The 25,062-nt window shown below is 43.2% G+C and overlaps 1 protein-coding gene across 5 annotated transcripts in view; it reads right to left on the bottom strand.

Annotated features, from left to right (window-relative positions):
* The window catches only part of LOC130524891 (cadherin-22-like), a 115,876-nt gene that overhangs the window by 70,959 nt on the left and 19,855 nt on the right, over positions 1–25,062 (bottom strand). For 3 of the 5 annotated variants that reach the window (XR_008950277.1, XR_008950276.1, XM_057031408.1), the window contains exon 2: positions 10,318–10,464. The exons of 1 other annotated variant lie outside the window; for it this stretch is intronic. The gene's annotated coding sequence lies outside the window, so the exon portion shown is untranslated. Of the gene's footprint in view, positions 1–9,717; positions 9,797–10,317; positions 10,465–25,062 lie in introns of all 5 variants that reach the window. One more of the 5 variants, XM_057031409.1, reaches the window with a different exon arrangement.

Raw genomic sequence — 25,062 nt, forward strand, 5'->3', positions numbered from 1 at the left:
ACAGTGGGACCTCTACTTACGAAATTAATTTGTTCCAGAAGTTGTTTCATAACCTGAAAATTACAAGAGACACATTTTCCATGTAAATGCCCTAATCCGTTTCAAGCCCCCAAAATCATTTTTTTTTATAAATCATAAAAATGCATCAAAACATGTTACAATTAGATAATCGCACAATACATGTAGGAATTCAGTGCAAGGCTTCTCCAGGAACAAAATGAACTTTATAACAGGCTAATCTTACATTAGCCGTCATTACTAGCAACGAACGTTAACACTTGTGGAAACACCGCCATCTATGATGCTAGGCGATAGCGAATGGCAGAGCAGCTACAAGCATGTTTGCATTCGCTAAACTCCACGAGCTGCGAGTAGCAGCGGTAGCGTATTTTTGCCTTTCGTATCCTGAAATTTCTTTCGTAACGAGGAAATATTTTCCCGTTTCGTAACCTGAAAATTTCGCATGTAGAGACGTTTGTAATTAGAGGTCCCACTGTACTGTGTTTCAGTTTGTTGCTAGGCAACGATGAAAGAAATAAAACACTGAGATGCACCCCCGTAATTGGATTACAGCCTGCTGTCTTGTGTTCAATGTGTAGTAATTACAGATATTAAAGTCGCCTAACCGGGGGAAATTGGCACCAACCCTAATGTTTTAAGCAGCTGTAAACATATCACGTTTGCTCCTCAATTCATCTGGTCGGATGATGGCAAAAGATATTGCCAGCTTTTCATTTTGAGTTCAATGCAATGAAGTCCGTCATTTCTTTGAGTGTTTGGAACTTAGAAGACCTAAATTCAGAAAGCTAAAAAATAATCTTCATGAAAAAGAATCAAACACTTAATAAATGGAAGCAGAAAATATAACCTCACACATTCAAATGTTACACAGGAGGCTTACAGGTGACTTAAAAGAAACCATTTGCGCGCTAGTCGGGCTAAAATGTGACTTAAAGAGTGAATTTAAGCTGCCGCATTTTTCCTCTCAACTGCGATCAATGTTACAAATCAGCCTAACACGCCCAGATGGGATGAGATCTCTGACAAGAAATTCCTGACCCAGCAGGCAAACTGCACGTAAAAAGTGAGAGTGGAGGCTTCAACAGAAGAATGTGAACATCCTGCTGTTGCAGTTGCGGGAGATAAACATTTTAAAAATATGGTCGGGAGAAAAACCTGAAACCAAGACTTGTTCAAAAATACTAGCTAGCTCTCTGTTGACTGTAGTCTGCGATGCTACAGGTGAACGACGCTGCTAACAGGCTGAAAAGTGCAAATCTACCATAATGGATATAATAATAACCTCAATTACAGACCTCTAGATGTATACTGGGACTACCACTTGTCCAGTTGGCTTGAGTGAGCTGTGCGTATCAGCATATGGAGAAAGTCCAGTCCTGAACCGCTCTCCATCGTTGTTTCCTCTCGTCTTCTATCTCGGATGGGTAAACACAACTGGCACCTTGCAGCACTGCATGGAAATCAGGCAGGGCGCCTACTCGGCCCCGTCTGCAGATTAATCCTTCACAGGTCAAGGTCAGGCACATTACAACAATGTCGGCCTGGTAATAAGCATGCCTGAAGATTTTGCAGGACCTAATTTAATTCCTAGAGCATCATGCGGAGTGGGTGTGGGACGGAGAAGGGGGAGCGAGAGGTTGAGAGTAAGAGACCGAGAGTGGGAGAAGGACAGGAAAGTGAAAGAATCGGATGGCGGGATTGACCGCAGTCCGTGGCAGCAGCGTCTGGAGAGCTCCTCCCTGACCGCCTTTGGGACGTTTGGATGTGGCAATCAGCGTCATTGAAAATGAACAAGGCCATTAGAATGGAGGACACAAGCAGCGTCCTCCACATTTGCCTCACCAAAATAAAGCATCAGAGCTCAGTCAATCTTACCTCAGGTAAAACATTTCAGAGGTTTGAGATTTTCTTCTGTTTTAATTGGTTTTAAACAAAGTAAAACACTAGTTTAAGACAGATGAGCCCTCGTATTTGTCATTATTCTCGTGGGACATCTGTGCTGCCTCCTTCCTTGTTGTTCCTTATGAATTGTAATGGCTTTATATACATATATACTAGGCAAGTTGTTAGCAAAAATTGTTGGAAATCGAAAATGTCTTCTCACACTTAAAGGGTTCATTTTTATTTTGCCTCCTTTTTTTGTCAAGATGTTGGGAAATGGAGCAACTCCACAGACAAGTGAAAGGGCTTTTTTGGATCAAAGAAAAAATGTCCCTTGACACCCATTCATGCTTTTAGACCCTCCCCCATGCAGCGTCCCTGCAAAAACCTGTAATGAAGGAAATTAAACCCACATAATAAAAAGAGGGCAAACATGGAGACTCTGCATGACAATTCTCTCAGTTTCCTCCCCAAAAAACACATCAATATGAGCTCAGTTTATCTCCTTATGCAGAGAATGTAGTGACTTTTTCACCTGCAGCTGAAGCTATATCTTAATTATCTGAGTTCAGACTGCAGACAGACAATATTTGACCGAGAGAAAGACGTTTCCGCTCCTCTCCTGCTTGTGTAAAAGTAAATCTCCATGCCTCAACTGGCTAAAGCTCATGAAGGTCCAATCTCCCTCTCAGAAGCTGTGTGCAGTCTAGTGTAGAAACACTACCGAATGCTGAAGCTGCTACAGCGTGTTGAAATTGTGGTCAAGAGTCGCCTCGTCCTGTTGTGTTCATGGTTCTTAGGAAAAAATAAAGAAAAAAATAACAAGAAACTTTTAAGACTGTAAGGCCCAGAAGGTCTCTGGTGTGTAGGCTGACATTACTGTCAGGCTGAGAATTAACTAGGTGCATCTGGCCTCAGCACAAACACAGGGACGTGACTTACTTGAAGTCAGGGAAAGGACATGGGTGAGGTCACGTGGTAGCTGTGGATGTTGAGGTCAAGGGTTAAGGGGACCAATAGCAGTTATCAAGACCCAGATATCTCAAAGGTCCTAGAGGATTGGAGGTCCTGAACGGGCCGTAGATGCAGACAAACATGCCCTGTCCAGGTAAATACTGTGAATGCGATCTACAAAGTTCGACAGGGGCCACAAGTGAGTCGCCCCGTGCACAAAGGAAAGCTCTTAGCCATGAAAGCAGCAATATCTGTGACTTTTTCTACCCACCATATTCAGAGCTGAACTCGAGGAAGCACACTGAGGCGAGAGTTAATTTACAGCTGAATAAAGATCTATATTGAGAATAGAAAAATGCTGAAGCATTCAGGAAACAACTTCCCAAATCTTGTTTTTCTCTTGCATACATGGGCATTGTGTCCAGCTTTTATTGAGGATAACTCCTTGTTGTGCCGGTCTGTAGATGTAGGCGCGTCAGCCTCGCTGGAGGTTTAAAACTCTGCGCCTCGCCATCATTCATTGCGAACTTAAGCCTTTCGGATGAAACACAGAACATCTCCAAGAAGTTTAATTGCTTTTGACTTTCAACACTTAAACTAGCATGACCTGAGTGGCTGAGGATCCAAACAGACAGCTGGGATAGGCTCCAGCAGCCCCCAGACTCTGAGAATTACAGTTAACGGAATAACAAAGAACACTGTCTGGCTGAATCTGACTTCAGGCCTGTGGACGTGCACTGGAATGTGACACAACTATTCTTTATGCGCGCACTAACATACAAGACTGTCTATTTTGAGCTTATGAGGGCTACGTGCTAGTAAACACGACACGCAGGAGCTAGCAACACCAATTAATTAAGTGTGTCATTGGTCTTCCTGCGAAAGTGGCCCCCAAGAGTGTGTGACACCTGTGGTGTATTGTTTTCTGTAGCTGTTCCGTGCGAGAGCTATGGAATGGGTGATAATTGAGAAAAACACGGAATAACTCGGGGGGGGAGGGGAGCGAGACAACCCAACAAATATCCAGCAAGTCCATTCCGGTAATGATGTGTCAGAAAACAGAATGTACTGCTCTGGCGGGGGCCAACAGGTTGTTTCATTTTATGGCCACGCATGCACCGACGTAGCACACATCCATCACGAGGCGACGGGACGTTATGGACCCTGAGAGGAAGCAGCACTGTGGATTACAGGCACACACCAGTGTAATGCATGTGTAAGGAGGCAGCGCACAGCCCACATCATGCGGAGATGCAAACACAACTATGAGGCCGCCTTAATGTATGAAAAACAAATAGCCGAAGCCACAATTCCTACATACGGTGCATTTGTGGATTACTATGACGGTAATAGCCCTCTGAACAACAGTGGGGTAATACACCCACTCACACAGCACTATCAGTGGAATTCACCGCTATGTGCACGAGCTTCTGGGGTAACATTCAGATCATGATTGGTCATTAAAGATGCACACTTCAACTAAGGTTGCTAAATACGGTAGATGTATTTATTCAGGTGCTAATGTTGCATCTGGGATATTCTGACCTGTAAGAGTTGCGCTTCGTTGCATCACAGAGGACGGGCGTTGGTGAGCAGCACGCGCTGCGGGAAATTCTCGAAACTGCGTGAATCTACCCCCCTAGATGTGAAGTGTTTATGATGCGGCTTACGCTCTCGGCTAAAATGAGGATCGTTCATTTATTTGGAAATGATCTGTTGTGTCACAGCAACAGCTGCATGAAAAATATAGGAATCTATGCTGTTCACGCTGGGTGACTTATAGATAAAATAATATCCAAAACACTTTTATGCTATTCAAATCAAGTCAGATGACTTGTCTGGGCGATGACTTTGTAATTTACATGGAAATCAAGACTAGGAATTGGTTAGCAAGAAGTTATTAAACAGAAGTTATTAAAAAGCAACATGTACATCAAATCTGGAACCATTTTATGGCGCTCGACAGTGCTAAAGAAACCCCAAACTTTATTTTAAACAAATGCTGTTGTTGCTTCGAGTCAATTCTTATAAATGCAAAGGCTGGTGGCCGTTGGGAAGTTTCTAAACATGTTCCAGCAGATCACATCAGCAGGCTGCTCTTCTCTGCTTCCACAGTTAGACGGAGGGAAACTATATTTTTAACCACCGAAATGGATGTTTTTTCCCCCGATGTGGAAACTGATCCTTTTATGTAAACCCGTTTTGAGAGCTCATTCGGTGCTTCCAACTTGTGAGAGGTGCCTGCAGCCTCAGTAATAGCTTGGCACGTCTTTCTTATGACGCAGAACAGGCGTTATAAAAGCTACTTGATAGGTATGGTAATTGCTGCCAACCCCAAGCCTTGAACACGCCAAGCTTGATTCTTTGGGAAGTGTGGAGATAAATAAGCCTCTTTTAATGAGAATCGAACTCCTGCTGAGATTATACACTCCTGCACCAGTGACACAACTTATCCCCCTGCAGGGATTACACCTCAGTTCTCTAGTTAAACACATCCATTCATCTCCCGAAGTGGTGTTTGAGTGATGGGGGTATCATTGCCTGTGGTACACACAGCGCTTGTCATCACTCTTGTTTTCCATCTTAACAAAGACGGTGGCTGAGTGTTTTGTATAATAGCTAAATGATTAGTGGGTATTTTTGATCCACGCAGTTACACCACTTGCGTATTTATGAACAGATTTATATCTGCCTGGTGACGAATAGAAGATTGCAAAACTAAAGCTGCGTTTCTAACACGGAGTTTACTGCAATTTAGTCGCACACGTTAAGCAGTATAGCCATGTAGCTAGCTAACAAATTCAATTAGAAAAAATGAAAATACAACTTTTACCGTGTCTATTTTGTGGAATTTTGTTTACTTTTTAAGTTGTGTCCCTACCTGGAAGACAGAGACACGGGGAGGTGACCGGAGAGGAGGAAAGAAATAAAGACCCGTGCAAGTGGGAGTGAAGACGGCGCAATGGCGTGGCTGAGTGATGGTGCCTCATCCTTCACCGCGGTGGCGCGAGACTCGGTCAAAGGCTCATCATTCTCGACCACGCGGTCACTCAGCGAGCAGGGGGCTAGTTCTGCTCCCTCAATTAAATGCCGCCCTGCACATAATTAACGACTGTTTTGTCCACAGATCAATACAGAGTCTGTTCATTAAAAGCCCCTTTGCCATCTCAAAGATCCCCTTACTTAGCTCACTGTTGTATGCCGGGAGGTGGTGGAGCCTGGCCCAACTTCCACTCTGGGTTTTTTCTGGAGATCCTTCTTCTTTTTTTTTTTAAAAGCCGGATAAATAGCCGAAGGACTCAAACAGGGAGAACTTGAATCTTTGAATATAGAAACCACATGAGCGCCACTCGCTCACTTATCTCATGAAGACATACGTACGTCATAATACTAAAACCATTACGGGGCAGAAAACCAGTAGCTGGCTGGACTGTCTAGGAGAATCCACCATTTGATTTATTCTAACTGTTAAAGTGATTAAGTAAACCAAGAAAACAGCAATGTATGGGCAGCTTTCTCAGACGTACAGTAAAGAAAGAGGCCCTAAAGAGGCAGCTCACCTTTACAGTCACACTAACCGCCGTCTTACCTTCAACATCATGTTCACAGATACAGAAACATCCCAACTGTTACTTCTCCAAACAATAACTGATAGAGTGAAGCCAGCAGGAGCTGGATTTAGCGTGGAGATGGACTGGCTGCCAGCTACCTGCTGTAGCTAGCATCCTCGTTTGGATCGCCGGTTGTTTCGGATTGAGGTTTTTTTTTTTTCAGGATAAAAAGACAGGAACAGCCTAATGGCTTGTAATCAGTGCGCGCCATGCTGCTGCCTTCTAAACTCTCCGATCATCTGTGGAATCATCTCTGGAGACGTGTGACGCGCTTTGAAAGTGCTGCGGCCTCCAACTGGCGTGTGTGTCCTGTTGTGTTTACCGCACTAATCAACTGGGCCGTATCATCAGTCTGATCAGCTTGTGTTGACATGTTGCAGAGCAATTAGCAATATAATAATTAAAAAAATCCAGCCTTTATCTATTTATAAATATACAACAGTAACATGAAGGAACTGATGCATTTCAACTAACAGTTGGATCCTGATTATTGACACACTCATACAAAAGGCAATTTTAAATATTGTTCAAATGGACTCAGACAGGTTGATTACTTGGCTAATTACTTTAAAAGAAGGTAATTATATATTGAAATGTTAAAAAGTATCTGTTTAACAAGCCTGTAACCTCATTAACGTGTCAATTTGAGGCTGTTGCCAATGATAACACGTCTTTGTGCCGTGTTTCTCCCTTTGTACGTGATGCAAATACAAAGAAACAAACAGAAACTTTTGAAAAAGCAATGCGACAACATTCTGCAAACGACAACGCAAAATGAGAAAATCATGAGATAATGAGACGAGCGGTTAAAAAGACAACAAAATCCCGGACAATGCTAGCCAGCGCTAGCTAAAGCGATCCAGCCAACAGCTTCTGTGACAGAAAAACCCCACTGGCAGAGGGAATGACATTAAACTGGCAACATTAATGACCCACGTTTCACAGAATCCCTGAATTTGTTTGTATCAGAGGAACTCATTTTCAGCGGGCCGGCCCAGAATCAGGGCACTGTTGGCCAGCTTCGCTGCGGATGAATTCCCTAGCGTAGCATCTGGCCGTCTCTGGGGAGCACATCAGTCTGATCACTTATCTGCTCATAAGCTGGTGTAAAATTACCCCTTTGAATCTTCTCTACAGTGATTTCTCATTCAGTGCGAGGCAGCTGTGTCCATTCATATACTCTTAATGTATTCCAAACGCCACAAACGTCTGCAAACTTCTTTTCTCTTGGTTTCCTAAGAGTGAGAGAGCAGAGCTCTGTTGAAACATGTGAGCACCCGCGCACGCGCACAGCCACGGGTAGGTTCTGCATGTTCTTTTTCCCCTAGACTTCATAATTCGACCCTTTCCACTTTTTAGATAAAGAGTGAATCTGAGATTTGGTAAAGCCTCTAACCCCCCCCCCCCCCCCCCCCCCCTCCCCTCCCCTCCCCCCGACAGCCTCACAGAACAGCCATATTTTCATTTGAAGAGGTTAATCCAAATCTTTAGTTGTTAAACCTCTCGGGTGGGAGCAACATGCTTAAAAGACCATTTTCCATCTCGCATCATTTTAATGCCCCGAAGAACAAATAAAACCAAAAAAAAAACAAAAGGTCCTGGGGTGGAATTTTAATTACTTTGGCACCAACATACAATTAATCCACACAGAGGAGTGGAATGTAAACAAAGACACATTTCACAGTAGCCAAAGGGTGGAATTATAGTACAACACAGCGGCACAATTACAAGTACAATAACATGTGTGGCACAAATATAGCTGGGAAAAATAATGTCGGAACTTTGCTCATTGCTGCATTATTGATTATGCATCTGTAAAGACAATTAGCAAATGCAGTGATAAAAGGATGGCACTGTGCTTTACTGGGGTTATATGAGTGTAATCAAAGCGTGTGTGTGTGTGTGTGTGTGTGTGTGTGTTGAGCAGTGGGACTTACAAAGAATAATACCCTATCCTGGCTTGGCAGCACTGACACACTTTTCTCTCATCTCTCCTTGTTTGAACCACATATTTGCTATATGGTTCAGAACAGGAAAAACACTCAAACATCCTCCTTTTGATGTTTTTTCCCAGCGTGTACATGTTTTTTTGGAAACAATCATTTATAGTTGATTTTGCTACATTGATGCTGTTATTGGAACACATGGCATTTTGTCGGGGTGAGATATTCCATCAAACGCTCGCCAACACATTTCTCATCTCTGAATCTTACCTTTTCAAATCAAACATGTAACCTCCAACTACAAGCCGGATATTACACGTTACGTCATATTTTACACGGAACTCTGGAAGCCGCCCGCTTGTGTCGTCCTGGTTTAACTTGAGTGTCTGCGAAGGACTAATGGACAGCTGCCCAACAAAAATGGCATTAAAGCATCTCAATCCCTTGTCGCTGTCTGCAACATAGGTCGCTAATCCCTTATCCGAGTTCTTAGCAGGGACACGAACTGCACCGCCAACTCAAACCATGTTTTTATTTCTGTCAAATGCATGTTTGTCATCATCATTTCCACCCTCTAAAGGGGACACTACTGTTTAATGGTAGCCTATAGAGCCCCAGGCTGTATTTACACACACAGGACCAGAGCAGTGTCAGGTACAGGTGCTGCTTGGACCGCTGGCTGGTCAGTGCAGTTTGTGTTTTTAATCATCATCATGATGAGCTGCAAAGGCCCTTACACACATGATGTAGCCAGCTGGCCTTTTGGAGCAAATTGGCTGAGTGTGTTTTATGCTGCTCATATCAAATGCCCATCTGGCTCATCCTATCCGTCACCGGCGTCTTCTTCCGAATCACTGCACGTAAAAAAAAGATATGCAAGTAATTAAATCCAACGACGGGCAACATGGACCGTAAAGTAGTCTCTAATGGATGCAAATATGTAAAATTTTGGTGACTATGTTAAACGTCTCCATTATTTCAGGAGGGTTTGTAGACATCAAGCGCTTGGTGGTTCCTTCCTGGTACCTTCATGTGCATCCCAAAGCAAATTCTCTTGAATGATGGTGACAAATTAACAGTTGGCTGAAGTTGGGCAGGACAATTACCCATCGGACACATGCAGCCGCAGTAGCGGTTGAGCGCCCAGTAAAATGTCCCTACTTCACAAATAATGCCCCAATTTGCTAGTAGAATGAGCACAGGCACACACACATACACACACACACACACACGCACACGCACACACACACACACGCACACACACACACACACACACCACACACACACACACACACACACACACCAACCTGAGCAGCAGGAAAAGATCAGGCCAGGATGTATCAGATTATTCCATGCAAAACATTCAATTACATCCGATGGTGGCTGCTGTAAACAGAATCAAAACAGGCGTAATCTTAGAGATTGGATGCGTCAGTCATATATTAACCCTGTATGCCAGGACCTGACACGCACGCGTGCACGCACACATGGACCGACATGTCAGGACTCTGAGCTGACTCAGCAGATCTGGGATTTCTCCACGGCATCAGGGACTTACATGAGGACAGAATGCAGAATGAATCATGTGGGGACTGGAAATGCTCTCTCGCTTCCATCTGTCTCCATTTAATCTCTTCAGCTTTAGCTAACTGACACATTTTATTATGGTAATCAAGTGCTGATTACCTCAAAGCATACTACAGCTGACGTGTTGTACAGACAAACATAGCGTGATTGTAGAGCTGTGATTTTGACCGTTGTAACCTTCTTCTTTTTACTGGGATCAGTTCTTTTTGAAGACAACAGTTACAAAGCTGCGTCTCTCATCTCAGTCACCATTTGTAAAAGAGGATCTATTTGGAGACATTGTGATCCTCCATTGTGATGGTGTTAAAACTCTTTATTACCTGATAGCACGCAGGCGGGCGCAACCCACCGACCTTCAGCCAGATGACCTGCTCTTCACAGGATTGCTGTGAGGTCACTCAGGTTTCTTTCCTGTTTGCCGTCCAACACTTGTTAGCCTCGTGGCTCTGGGGGCTCCTCCTCGACTCCTGAAAAAGCAAATAAATCCAAATAAATAAAGCGGAAGATGTGAAGGGCAACTCCATTGTTCCTTTCCTTCTTTTCTCACATTGGAATCTTAAAGTGGCCCGCTATAGTTCTAGTTCTAATTTAAAGGTTATGAGGTGCATGAAGCTAACGAGTAGAGGAAGGAAAAAAAGGGCAGAAGCAATTTACTAATGGAGCGTTGAGGGGGGTCAGAATGTGTGGACAGAGCTCAGTAAAAGATGAAAGATGAGTTGCACAATTAAGCTTGGTCTGTCTGGAATGTGTCTATATATATATAGACTTATTTTTTTATTTTTTTACTTTTCTTTTGATGGCACTATCATGCCATCATAAAGGCAAGTAGGAAAAGCAATAGAGAGTGGATGTGGAGAGGGCTGGAGGAGAGAGGGCACTTTATTTGCCCAGGAGATAATTCAATAGCCTGCAATCTTCATTTAATTACTTGCATTACACCTCAAAACCACCTCTTCCAGCAAGCAGCAGTCCCCGGAGATTCCAGTGCGGCTACTTAACAATGTTAATCACAGCGAGAGTCGCGTCGAATCACGCACACCTTGTCCTGAAGATGACCTCGCCAGAGACAGACCTCCTAAACCTGAAACCATCTCCAGCTTACAAGTGGAATTACAGCTCTTAATGCGGTGACTTGTTTGTCACAGTTCCCATTGAATGGAAGGAAATTAAGGTTCAGATTCCAGTCGGTCATCTGAGTCGCTGGAGTCCAAACGTACCTTTTTTATATCCATTTTCACCACATTTCTATGGTTCTGACGTGATGAGTAGCTCCAACTTGGCACATTATGACACGTTTAGATGTATAGTGCTCTGAACACATTAACTTCACTTCTGATGTATGTGTACAATAACTTTCAGTAAAATATGTCACCGTGTTATGGACAATGCTCCATATGGTACATTAAAATGCTGTAGCCTGGCAACAAGAGCAGAAATAATAATCAGTTATGATTAAGGCTGCAGCAGAAATATACAGACGCGAGCACCAAAGTCCGATAATGCCATTTCATGTGATGAGGGTGATATTACACGCCTGGCAAGGCGGCCCTGTTGCCTGGCATTGTGGGTAATTTCTGTTTGGCCACGCTCAACGGGGATTTGATGAGAATGTCTGTAACTTTTAGAAATGTATTTTCACTTTCTTTTTTAAATGAAGCGACATTTTCTTACATTAATTTAAGCTAACGATATACGTCACAATAGTTAATTTTAACTTCGCCAGACCTCAACTATATATAAAGAAATAGGAATTTATGGAACACAATGTTAAGTTCTCACTAATCGTGACAAATCCACAGTCATCTTGAGATTAATTGCAATTTTTCTAAATCAGTTTTATTTTAACTTTATTTGTGGAGAAACATGCACTCTAACATGTCTTGGAGGGCGCTGCTGAGAAAATATTTGGATTTTTGCTTCGTCCCAAACTAATGCAAATTGTTCTTTTAATTGATTCTAGCAGGTATAAACGAGGAAATATGCACTAGTCTTTTATGGTAAGCGAGCATGCAGCCAGGATTAAAATACTAAGAGACGGGACATTGTGTGGCACTGTGATAACATCCTCAGCAGAACCCAGACAGCAGTAGATTTGGGTCTTTTGATACAAATAACTTTTATAGAGATTATAAAAATGAACTGACAGCTTTCGTATAGAAAGCCTTCTGCACAGCAGGAAGGGGTCGTGGGTTAACTGGATCAGTCTGCGTGAGCTTCAAGGGCGCTGAGAGCGGGACGCTGAATGCTGAATGCTGTGCACTCGATCCAGCTGTGACACAGCGCTTTTGATCATTCGCACTTCCCTCTTGGACCTCAGCTCCATCCCAGAAACTGTTCCTGTCATGTTCGCTGTCAGTGCGACTCCCTGACTGAAGCTGGCGGCGCCAATAAAAGAGGAGACGTCGACACATGGAGGTGAAAACCTGAAAAAGCAACAAACGCGTCGCTCTACGTGCACCCTTCCTCTGGATCTTTCACTTTCAGCAAATTAATCACCAAAGTATGTGACGCAATCCTCTGAGCCCCCGCCACACAAATCCCATGAAACCTCTCCACCTCCCAGTGTGTACATGTTTTTTTTGCTCCGTGCTCTGACTCTCAGCCGGTTTCCTACCAGTCCCCAGGAGGCTGGAATCTATTTATACAGATCCTAAAACGTACCCCCCCACCCACTCCATCCCCAACTCCCCACAGCTGCAGCTTTGTGTGACAATGCTGTGACAATGCTGACAAACATCCGCATGACGGGCCCGATCTAATCTTTTAATCGCTCCGGTAGCTCGGTGTCTCTGGGTGAGCGCCGCCTGGACGGGCTCCACACACGGCGTGATCCCGAACACACGAGAGACGTAAACACGCGCAAAAGCGTCCACCCCCCCACCCGCAGGAGCCTCTTGTATCTGTGGGTATTAACAGATCAGCGCAGAGCAGCAGTCACCCTGCTTAAAAGTCTTTTCCTGAGGTGGTGCTTCAGAAGCCTGCTGCAGAGGAGGATAAACGCACAGCAATCCCTCAGGCCCACCACCTCCTCAGCTCCACTCCACTCTCTTTTCGCCGGCCTCCCTCCTTCACCGCCATGACTTACTTCTACCCATCTTTTCTCCCCCATCCCTCATCATTGGATGCCTCCTTATTTTCTGCAGCATCTCTCCTTCCTTGTCCTATTAGCAGTTCCCTCTTCTCTCCGGACCTTTGCATAATTCTTTTGACGCGCTCGCTCGCACTCCTTTGCCATTTTTGTACCCTCTTGGCTCACTGCTCAAACAAAACTCAATAATAATAAGTGAACGGTTCAGCATTACTCGTTTTTTTTTGTCTTCTAAACATAATGTCAGTCCGTGACAGCTTCTTTTGGGTCCCTTGTGTCTCATTGTGACAATTTGTGCACATAAATCATTCATATCTGTCAGGCAGGAAATGAAAATAAGCTGAGACGATCAAGACTGGCGGCCACGTGGCGGCCTTAATGAACAGAGACTCAAATGTGCCTCTTTATGCGACTCAGTGACTCATTTTTGTGACTTGGGGTCCTGAGAGGCTTGGAAATCACGATTCCTCATCTGCCAAATTCTTACTCAGCAGGGACGCTGGCTCATGGGATGATTCCATTACTCACCTCTGAGATGCTTTGCTTGTATGACTTTCATTTCTTAGGGTAAAAAACAAAGATTTTCTCAAAGAATGAATGTAGGTTCACCTCTGCCCCCCTTTTATTCTGCTGTTAAAAGACTTTATTAATCTGATTATCTTATTGCTCCATACAAAGGTTAACATCATCCAGTGAGTAAGGTTTAAATATACACTCTACCGCCTTAACTGCAAGACTCTAACACAGATACCACCTTTAATCCACAGCAGCAAACTGTCTTCTCCAAATGGCTCGAGTGATCTTACTGCAAATGCTGAATTATTGCAAAGAACAGAAACATAAAAGACGGCATGCATTGTTGCTCTCGTATCGACGCACACCAGTCTTGCTTGTACAGAAAGGCAAGCTACAGTTCAATCAGAATTTTACACATTTTTACACTTTCATGCCTTGAAAAACAGATTTAAGAATAGATCAAAAGACAGAAAGAATCCATGTTAAGTTATTTACCTTAGCAAAAATAGTGGGAAAAACTAGAAGCATCCTTCTGGCATCCTTCCATTCTAGTAAAATAATAATAATCCAGCGACCTTGCTTCTGATTACCATTGTGCTGCTTTAAAAAAAAAAAAAATTGGTTATGAGTGTTTTCGTTTGGATTATGGAAATCTACAGTTTTCACTTCTTCTCACTATTTTATTGTCGGTCGGTCCCCAGGGCTAGCCCGTAGGTTCCCCAATCCAAAGATGGACTCAATGTGCCGCCACGATATGCAGACAGAAAGTGTTCATTACGCGCCGCTTTAACTGACGGAACAAACAACAATCCACCTGAAGCGTTCATACATTTATTTGGGATAAACCGGAGCCATAAATCTTTCCTCTGTCCCAGTGAGACGCCACCAACAGCGGGAAGATGAGCTGGGGGGCAGAGCGTTGCTGTTTGGGTCCACGGAAGTGAGAGTTAAATCAAGTGACACGGAAACGCGTCTTTTCATTTGAACAGACAGAATGACGGACGGATGTGCAGGCAGACTGACGGGCAGACCAGGGAGGGGTAAAGTAGGCTGAAGCCAAATTAAGCTGATCAGAGCTCACTGTGAGTTAATCGAGTTATGTGGATAAAGAAGATCCCTGTGGCGAAAAACACGGCAAGTTGTGACTCAGTGTGCATGCATCTATGTGTGTGTGTGTGTGGGGGGGGGGGGGGCTGTCTCCCAGACTGCCCTCTTTTCTGTCTGTTTACCATATTTAAACACACCCGCAGACTTATGAGCTTAGAAATCTTTCTGAACAACTGAAGTGGGCCGTCGATTCAAATGTAGATTTAACCAACTGACAGGAGGCCATTCGCTGATGGAGACGCTCACTTCAAAGGGAAATTTGAAAGCAGAACCAATACGGGAGTCAATCGGCCACCTTTTCCCCTCATCACAGCGGAAGAATGAATGATTGCAGGGCAGTTGTGCAGTGCCAGAAACCAATGCACCTTTTTGAAATCCAGCCTCAAAGAAAGAACTGAAAAATAATAATGAAAAAGAAAAAAAACAAGAAAGAGAATGGGGGAAAAAAACAGGTGGGACTGAAGTTGGAGGGCCAAGAGATTCAAAATTGAAATAAGACTTAACTTCTACCAACTTTCTAAAATGCTTTAAGACAAACTTCAACATGAAGGAAAATGAAAAGGCATTATTTACTATAAAGGAAACAACACAGGAGAGCTCGGCAGCCAAGACGGCAGAGAGAAAAGGGATGATTCCCTTTCTTGGGTGACACGCGGCTTCCCCGCACAGAGCAGAGAAATAAAACATGGACGGAGGGCCACAGCAGTAGCTTGGCTCCAGAAAGAATATGCCTTTAAATTAAGATGACACGATCAAGGAAATGAAAAGGTTCCTTCAGAGGCCCTGAGTTATTCTTATCTGTGTGTGCATCACGTAGAGGTGAAAGCCTGTTACTTGGTTCTGAGACAATAAGGGGGAAGACGGGACACGCCGACACGTAAATCTCGTGGAGATTTGCTCATGAGGCGAGCCTTAGGAAGTGAGATGGAAGGGTGCCGCTGCAGCAAGGCATCGCAGCACGTGCACGCACAACGCAGCGGCGGCGGTGGCGGCGGCGGCGGATCCAGTAAGGCAGTTAAACGATATCCACACTCCTGTTCTGGGCTTCAGCTGTTGCCCCTAGCAGCAGCTTCAGGAAACTAAGTAGAGAAAGCACTTCCTTTTGGACTCAGCTATGATTTTGTCTCACGTCAGTGTTAATACAGCTGCTTGTTTAAAGTAACTCTGCCAAAAATAAAGAAAATTGAATTTTCTCTTTAAAAAAATCGTGTAAAAGTTTTGTGGCCTTTTCCTTCACTTTTAGACAAGCCATAACTTGCTTTTTCTCTGGACTTTCATAAAAAGTAGAATCCACTTGTAAGTTTGATTACAGCTCTGCTGGAGGCTGAGCTGGATGAGGAAAAAACCAGGAGAATAATGAGAAATCAAGATAATAACTCCACATCTCCATCGATGATCTTTACTTTTTCACTCCACTTCTGACATCCACAGTTCTTTGTTGAAGCTCCTCCTGCCTCTGGACATGACTCTGGGACAATAAGCCTCTCAAAGTCTCTACTGCTCACATTCAGGGAACAATTACATGTTCAGAACAAAAAGAACAAATCTGTTAAACCACAGTTCTGAAGTTGACCTTGAAAAAAGTTGGCAGACGAATTATTAGTGACAAAGAAGCCATTTTCCTCAGGACTCATGATCCATCACGCGTTCCCTGCCTGCTATAAAACCACAATTTTTACAGTAAGATGAGGGACTAGGATTGTTGCATTTCATGACTTAAACGGTCATCCAAAGCCTAACTACCCATCACCACGTACGCGCCAATGTATTAACTTCATGATCCTGGTTAATATTTATGCTGAACTCGACTTATGAGTAGTTTGAAAGAGGCATCGCTGCAGAGAGCCTGATATGGCCAGGCCATAGATTCTCAAACCCTGCATTCATTTTGTTCACTGGTTTTGCTGACTGGGTGAAAATATTAAGAATAGTTCTGGTGTTTATAATTGTATGTGTTTCCCCTAGAAAAGCCTACTTTTCATTTGAGGCCTTCACATGTATCGAGTGTCTTTAGTGAAAATTTGACACAAATCCATTTTTTTCAGTCTTTCAAGGCCAGTTATAGAGTCCGGTGGATTACGACAGATGCTTCAGGCTCTCTGAATTGCCCTTGTGGGATCCATAATTCAGACTTTTAGGCAGAATGTGAAGTCAATGTCAGAAGAGCCATGATCAGCGGTTGCCATACATCTTTGTGAGTTATGAAAATGTGTCCACGACTCCTTTGTACAGCCTTGAATCTAAAATCCACAAGGACCTATTAAAACGTCAAACTCTACTGTATTAAGCAGATTTTCCAACCAACTTGCATATACGGTGTGATAACAAGCAAAACAGTTTCGTTTTGTAAAATCTATTTTATCCATCCTCAGAAACTGTACGCTGCTAGTTCTTCCTGATTCCTCCTCAGCTCTGTTCATAATTATTTATGTATAGATTGATTTTTTTGCCCCACATCCATTGTGTTAAACCTCATTAAACAGTTAATTCTCAAATATGAAACACATCTCTCAAGGTCACTTACATAATAAAATAAGCAGTAGGATATAAAGTGAGATGTGTTGTGTTTTCAGGCCCAGATGGAAGCTGGTGGCACTTTCAAAGCGACTATTGTGTTGAGGTTCTGGATTTTGCTCAGATCGTGTGTAAAACAATCGCGCTGCTTTTTTTAAATTTCTTTAAAGGGGAAATGCTGGAGAGTGCGCGCTGATGGGAAAACAAGTTCGGTTCAACCGAGAGGTTAAAGTTTGGAGGGGAGCTAAAGAAAAAAAAAACTCCTCTTGAAAGCTTTTGTCTAACGGTGCCTGTCAAACACGGCAGAAATATGTTTCCGCGCTGATTTTCCGAAGGCTTCCTTTTCTCACCACTTTGACTCTCTGCCGCCGTAGCTGTCCTGTCTATCTCGGGCCTCCCAAAGGGAGGAGTGCATGAGCCCACAAACTGCTTTACAAAACTGTGGAACGACAATAGGCCTGTTAAAACCATTTGGCTCCCCAACACACAGCCCATCGATTTTATTGATTGCCTATTTTGCTGGGAAACCTCGTAACCCCCTGGAAGGAAGAGGATTTGCCATAATGGTCAGCAAAGTCATTTTAATTAGATATGCGGCTCTATCACGCGCTCTGTCACGCGAGCATTCACCAGGGTGACTCTGAACAAACTCCCCTTTCACGTCAGGTGCTGGTGGAGAGAGAAGCCTTTACACGCCTCATCTCATCATTCATCATTCATCGGACTTTTGCCTGATGGTCTAAGATCAAGCAGAGGCCGTGACCTTGTGAAATAAGGTCGCGCTAGCGAGAGAGGGTTGCCTGTTAGCCAGCAACGTTAGCCAGCAGCTCAGATAACGGCAGTTTACAAGCAGACATGTCAATCAAAAACCTGCTTTTCAGTCTCTAGAGGACTGAGTCGCATGATGCTCTAAATGAAAGTGAGAGGTAAAAATTTGGTGGCGTGGTCTCTGTGGATACTAATGGAGTGCCTAACATGATATACTATACTTTTACTTTGGTAATAACCTTCACGGCTGCTCAGATCCAATTTACTCCACTCTAATGTGCACCGAATGGTATTTGATCACAACCGTGTGCTACAAATAGAGTAGAACAAGTAGAACATTTAATTTAAAAATGCTATGCTAAGATATGAATTTCAGGCGTAGCAGCCGATCAAACTGCTTCCAGCGGATCTCGAGAAACATTTTTCATATGACCAACCGACAGAAAATCTTTGTATAAAATTGAAAAAGGGTCAACTTGGAAAAGGAGGTCAGTGTACAGAACTGAGACATCGCTTGATTTTAAGGGGCGTGTAGAAAAATTACAATTCTGATTAAACAACATCACCTGTAGTTATAGTGATTCTGCCTACATGATGAGATGGAAAAACCAAATCTTGACAGAAGAAAAAAAGAACCCATGACATAAATAGTACTTTGAGTGGCCCTCCCTGGAAGCATTTTTCGGCCTGTTCTAATGGATCCATTGTTCGGCTGGAAAACCAGCAAGTGGCCCAGTTGACGGACAGGACGTCTTTTCCACTTCGACTGTGCACCGTTTCTTGCTATTGGAGAGACTCAATGACGTCTATTTGATGGAACAACTGGATAACTTCAGGCAGTCAGCAACAGCAGAACAGTCAACCTGACCTGGCCCCTAATCTAAAACTCTGATCAGACCTTTCACCTTTCCTGCTGAGATCGACGGAATATGGGGTGCAAACCTATACTGTCATGTTCGAAGCAGTTGGTGATATCCTCAGCATGTTTTTGCCCAACAGCGCACCAGCCAAGAGAAGCTGGGAACATAGCCGGGAGCCTGTGGAAGGCTGGGACCAAAGAAGCATCAAAAGCAAAAGAGGAGGGGCCATCATGGAAAGATGAGCCTTCTGGGCGGCACATCGGACCGGGGATTGCAAGCCAAGGAAGGATGCAGTTTCCATCGACATAACAATCCGATGAGAAACAAGATGGTTTCTTCCCTCCAACACAATTGTCAAGAGAGCAAGAAAAAAAAATCGAGGTCAAGATTTGCCTTAATTCTGCTGCGTTGCACTCTTTAGTAGACATGATAGAAAATCTCCAGAGATAAAGTGCGAAGACATGCTGCTATGCAACATAACCAGTTGCTAAGATGGAGAATTTGACTTTCAAATAGAATAGTGGGGCTTTGTTGAAAGATGACCTGGACACTGCGTGTTGACTGTTTGCTTCTCTGCTGTCCCAAGAGAGGTGCTTGCTGCTTCAAGAGCGTGCTTACCCTTTAACCTGGCTGTCAACCATTTTCAGTGGTCAGTTAACAGGCTGGATGTGCACCAACATCGGCCATGATCACGCCAACGTATGTGGGATGGACAAAATTCCCAGACTTACTTGTGTCTTGAGAATATCTTTTTTTTCTTCAGATGAGAGAAATGACATTTTCTTTCCTCATTTCATATCAACAACAAAAAGGCTTTAAATTCAATCTTCAATTTTTTTCTATGCTTCAGTGTACACACCTCTATATGTATAAGTGTCAAAGTAGAGATGTTAGTGGCTGCTCTGTCGCAGCAAGTGTGTGTGTGAGTGTGTGCGTGCCTGTCTACACATTCCGCTCGATGTTATTTGAACTCTCTGGCTCTCAAACATTCAATCATAGGGAGAAAATTGAATGTTCTTTATCTTCCACAGCCCGCTTCGGGGGCAGTTTATATTGGAAGACACCACCAACTTTATCATGTCTGCTCATCTACCTTTACCCTTCACTTCTGATGCCTCTGACATGTGCAATCGTAAGTGTATTTCATAATGACAGCAGAGGGAAGAACAGGTTGGATGGTGGTGGTGGCAACTGTCAATATGTAGTCTCACTACATTTATTACTATCATATTAAGCAAAATAATCATCATGACATAAAGATATTCTGATTCTATTATAGCATCGAGACCCACAAGAATAAGGGCCAGACTTTGTATTACTCATTTTTCTAACTCAGTATTTCCAGCTGGGTTGGAAAGAGGGATTTGCAGAATTAGGGATAACAGCAGGAGCAGGGCAGCGGGTGGTACCACAGCATCATGGTAACTTTGAGTTTCGTGCACAATTTCTTTTGAGGAGAGTCTGCGTGTCCTCCCAGCGTCTGTGTGGTTGCAAAGAGTTTCGGGATTTTATATACTTTTCTTGAATCTTTTCCACCGTTCAGAAACAGGCAGATTTGTTTCACTCAAAAACTCAAAGGCCCTAGGGGTGTGTGTGTGTGTGTGTGTGTGTGTGTGTGCGTGTGTGTGTGTGTGTGTGTCCTGTCCATGGGTGTGTTCCTTCACCTGTACCTACTGGAACAGACTGCATACCCTTTATAGAATAGAACTTTTTGCTATTTGCAGAAGCAGAGCTTCCTCGTTGCCCCTCTTCTGTAAAGACCTCCACGAACCCGGTGTGCCAATGTTTTATCCAGAATTATTCACCCCAAACTGAGCTCCAGGACCACCACTGCAGCCCTTCCTGTTACTCTCCCACTCTTACGAATGTGACCTCCCCCAATGTTCCTCAACTCAACCCCCCACCCCCCCCCCCATTGTTTACAAAATCTGAAAAATTGAACTGCAGCTTGGCGGTCTAACACGCTCCCTTGTATTGACAAAATTTATTATTTTTGGTGAGGGAGAGAAACAAACAGCAATTAATTGGGAGTGTGCCACTAATTCCTATGGAAACAAATTGAGTAAATATCAGATAATTGCATGTGTGAGCAAATGTTTGTTGACAAGGTTTGCTTTAAGAATATGTAAAGCAGCACCAGCAACATTACTTCACCCTTGAAGACAAGGCACGCCAACAGAAATATGAATATAGATATTAAAGAGTTTTCAGCAGTTATATTTCGAGGGACACACAACGTCAGCGTGGATTGGTTTGCTTTACTCTGGTCCTGGAATCAAGGCTAAAAACTGGATTATTTTACTGAACATCTGACTTGCCTAAATCCATAAACGATGTGACTCATTATGATCTATATCTTTTGCTTGCGAGCTCAAAATGAATGTGTAACACTTTCACCCACTTGGAAATCACCAGAGGACAAGGCACCAAAGGTCAAGCGTTTGTCAATGTTTCCAACACTGCTGGGTATTAGGGGTCATTTGTGGAGAGAATCAAACAGAAAAAAACAAAAGCCTTTAAACTTTATGCAAATTAGCCAGAATAGAACAGCTCAATGTGGGGTTATCAGAAGTGTTAGGAAACATGAAACACGATGTTTATGAGCACTTAAGTGGGCACTTTGTTCAAGACTGTATGGACGGCCATTGTCAGCATGTCGCCATAAGGTGGATTATCATGTTTGTGATTAAGGTCTTTGTGGATAGGTGGTTCAGAAACAGAGAGTTTTACCAACACTTGTATACAGGGAGCAGACCCCCCCACCCACCCACACACACACACACACACACATAGTTGCACGCTCTCCAACCTTTAAGCCTGGCATAGAGAGTTTAAAAACTGTGCAGAAACATTCTGTGATCCCTGTATCCCTGATTGGAGGATATTTAATTTTGTCCAAAAAAAAAAGACCCACAATAGTTTTCTGCATGGAGTAGCTCAATTAATGCCCTTTCTTGCACAGTGGTTTGTCAAATGCATGAGTCTGAGTCTTGGTAACAGGAAGAGGCTCAGAAGGAAAGGCTCTAAAAAACATGATTACAAGATGAGAAAAAAGAAGAAGCCACAAGTAAAGCCAGAGGAGCTCAAATATGCCCACATGCAAGAGAATTTGCAAATATTCTGCTTTTGTTGCAATCTGTCCATGTAATCAACCACCATGTAATTATCCAGATTGACTCACTTTGTCTTTGACCATTTTGCACAATCAAAGAAACAAAAATGGTGGAGTTTGCAGAGAGAACGGGAAGCAAAAACCCCTGGGAAGAGTCACGTTAAAAGAGATAAACGCGCCAGAGCGCGGACCCGACATCTCTGTTGATAATTGTGATGGACTTTGGGGGCTCTTTGTCCAAGGGAAATGAATTGTGTGTGATGTGCCACCAAAGTAAAACAATAGCTGGTTTCATTTGTTTCTGTTACGCAAACAGGCAATAAATAACGCTGATTAAAATGTGTCGTGGTCACGCTTCCCTCCGATTTCTCTTTTCATTATTCAATGAAAAGCAGACATGCACAAACAAAGCAGTAATGACCTGCTACGCTGGAGCAGAAGTTATCAAGGGAAAATTAATCTGAAGGCCATTTACTGGAGTTTTTCTCAGCCTGGAAACAACCAAATTCGCAGTAAGCGACCTCCGTCCTGATAAACAGTCTGATTTTATTTTATGAATTTATTAAACTCAATTTACATGAGAAGTGAAGATAATACGTTTTTGCCAGTGTGCACGAACAGGTTTAATGAGATGGGGGAAGGTTAAAGGAACAATGGCGGTGGCACGACGGCTCTGTTCTAATCGTGCTGACAATGAAGCGTTTTTCAGGCTTTCTGTGATTTTAACTTGTCATTATCCCACAAAGCTCAGCTCTGCTCTGTGCATCAGTCCCTTGTTGGGCATTTAGCACTTGGCTTCGATAATGTGCCGCCTTCTGGTTTGGGGACTGAATGGAGCCTAACCACCGCGTCTCCTGCATAGCAATGATACGGAGGGAACACCGGCGATGCCTGGCTGATTTCCCTCACATCATTTTTACTGTGGACTCTTCTTTACGGAGAACGGCTGGCAACAGTTTTACGAGGAAACAAAAACAAAACAAAACAAACAGGAAAAAAAAACGTTCAGTATGGTGTGGCAGAGAAACAACTTGTGGGAATCAGATCCTGTTGGCCGGCAGCAGGATTTACTTATGCGTGATAGCACAGCCGTTACTTGTCTAATAAACCATGGGAACAAAATAATTCTGATTCTAGATTGTGAGCTGCAGTTTGGGAGGGAGATGACACTGATTAAATATAATACCCTAAAGCAGCAATGTAGCTCTATTACTGGGGGAAAAACTGCTTTCATCTATGATACTTATACTTGGCTCTGATACCAACAATCCTCTCTGATGTGTATATGTTTAATTGATTGACTTAAATTGGTGCACTACTTTGTTTTTCATTAAATATCCCCTTAACCCACTGGAATCGAGCCGCAGGCAGCAGCAGGATTCTTCTTCAAGTCCTGCTTGTGGATCAAAAATTGAAAAGTGATCTGCTGTCAAGGCGGAACTCCGACACCTCTCTCTTATGTTCATGTGCAGATTTTAGTACATATATATTGTATGTAACAATCCACGAGACAATGGTAATTTCCCCTATGTTGCATTATTAAACTAGGCTGCTTTGTCTCTCTCTGCTTCTGGTCACTGTGAAGCATCTATATTGTTGTTTTTGAGGTCAATTTATGATTGAATAAAAATGAAAAAAACAAAGTCCTACTGTTGCTTTTGATTTGTGTGTTCGCACAGGTTAACCTGTCTAACAAAGGTCATGGATGAGCAGGGAGGGGTGGAGCCACAGGCTGATAAAGATGGGAGCAGTCTTCATCCCGCCACTTGGAAAAGGTCCCGTGTTGTCAAGGTGTAAACATCACTCCTCTTTTTCAGCACTGCTCCACAGTCAGCTGCAGAAGCTCTGCATTCAAACATGGAGCCTATTTGCATTCAGGAGCAGAGAGTCAGAAGGATTATATCCAGGATCAAGATGTTTATGTTTACACATGCAGGTCTTCCAGAGATTTATGATCATCGGACACAAACACAACAATCCCAGGCCAGAGTACCCAGGCCAGAGTACCCAGCAGCCCGGGACAAACACTGGGGGAGATGCAAATGCTCCTGGTCAGCAGTTAATGCCAAAATCTACACCAAACATGTTAATCGGAAACACTATTACCAGAAACAGAAACATTATTACCAGAAACAGAAACGTTATTATCTACTTATACCAACCCAGGAAAGTTCATGAAAAACTTAGTTTCATTACTGGCGTGTAGGCAGGTAGAAATAAAACATATTCCAAGTATTGATTAGACAATTGTGTTACTACTCAGTAGATAACATTTACTTAACTAGTAGAAATTGTCCATCACGACATCTGAACATAGTGATCCGATGTGCCTCAACTGTCTTTTTCCTGGATATGAACTAAGGTTTGTGATTCCTTTGAGCAGGCTCGCATGAGCTGTCATTGAACTGGATCCGACTGTTCTGACCCTCCTCGCTTCATTCACCGTCTGACACACACATATCTTTTCACCGACAGTCTCCCTCCTCTGGTTTTTTTGTTCACATGAGTAAATCTGATCCACACTTATCAGTTAATCTGCCTCCTGAAGTTTATTTGAGCAGACGCTCAACGTTGGAGCAAGGTGTGCAACTACAGATATCAATGATGACTTGCTGTATTTTTTTCGGTGCCTTTAAACTGGAGATTGCAGCCAAAAGCAGCTTTATGTAAATCTGCTGTTATATATAAATGTAAAAAAACAATCAAAAAAATCTACTACAAACAAGTACCATTTGATTTTTTTTCCTCCTCTTTTTCTCCTGGACTGAAACTCATCAGCATCACAGAATGCATTGCACAATCAAGTTAATGGGGACTTCTGTATATCAAAGAAATGGGGTGGACGCGGCTTTTTAAAGTCATGGGAGTTTATATGAGTCACCATCTATACGCAGATTCTAATAAAATAGTAAGGATTTCCTTCAATGCTTTAATTTGACTTGTGTAGAATTTTTTGTTGCTAAGATTTAATCAACTCCTCAAAGGTCTCCGTATCTTTTGTTGAGCTGCGTGGAGGACACAAACACAAAAAAGTGAGTTATGTGTTCGCATTCATTCAAAACCAACCGTATATTAATGATCAAAATCTGTGACCCAGAAA

This window comes from Takifugu flavidus, chromosome 4, assembly GCF_003711565.1.
Source record: "Takifugu flavidus isolate HTHZ2018 chromosome 4, ASM371156v2, whole genome shotgun sequence".
NCBI lineage: Eukaryota > Metazoa > Chordata > Actinopteri > Tetraodontiformes > Tetraodontidae > Takifugu > Takifugu flavidus.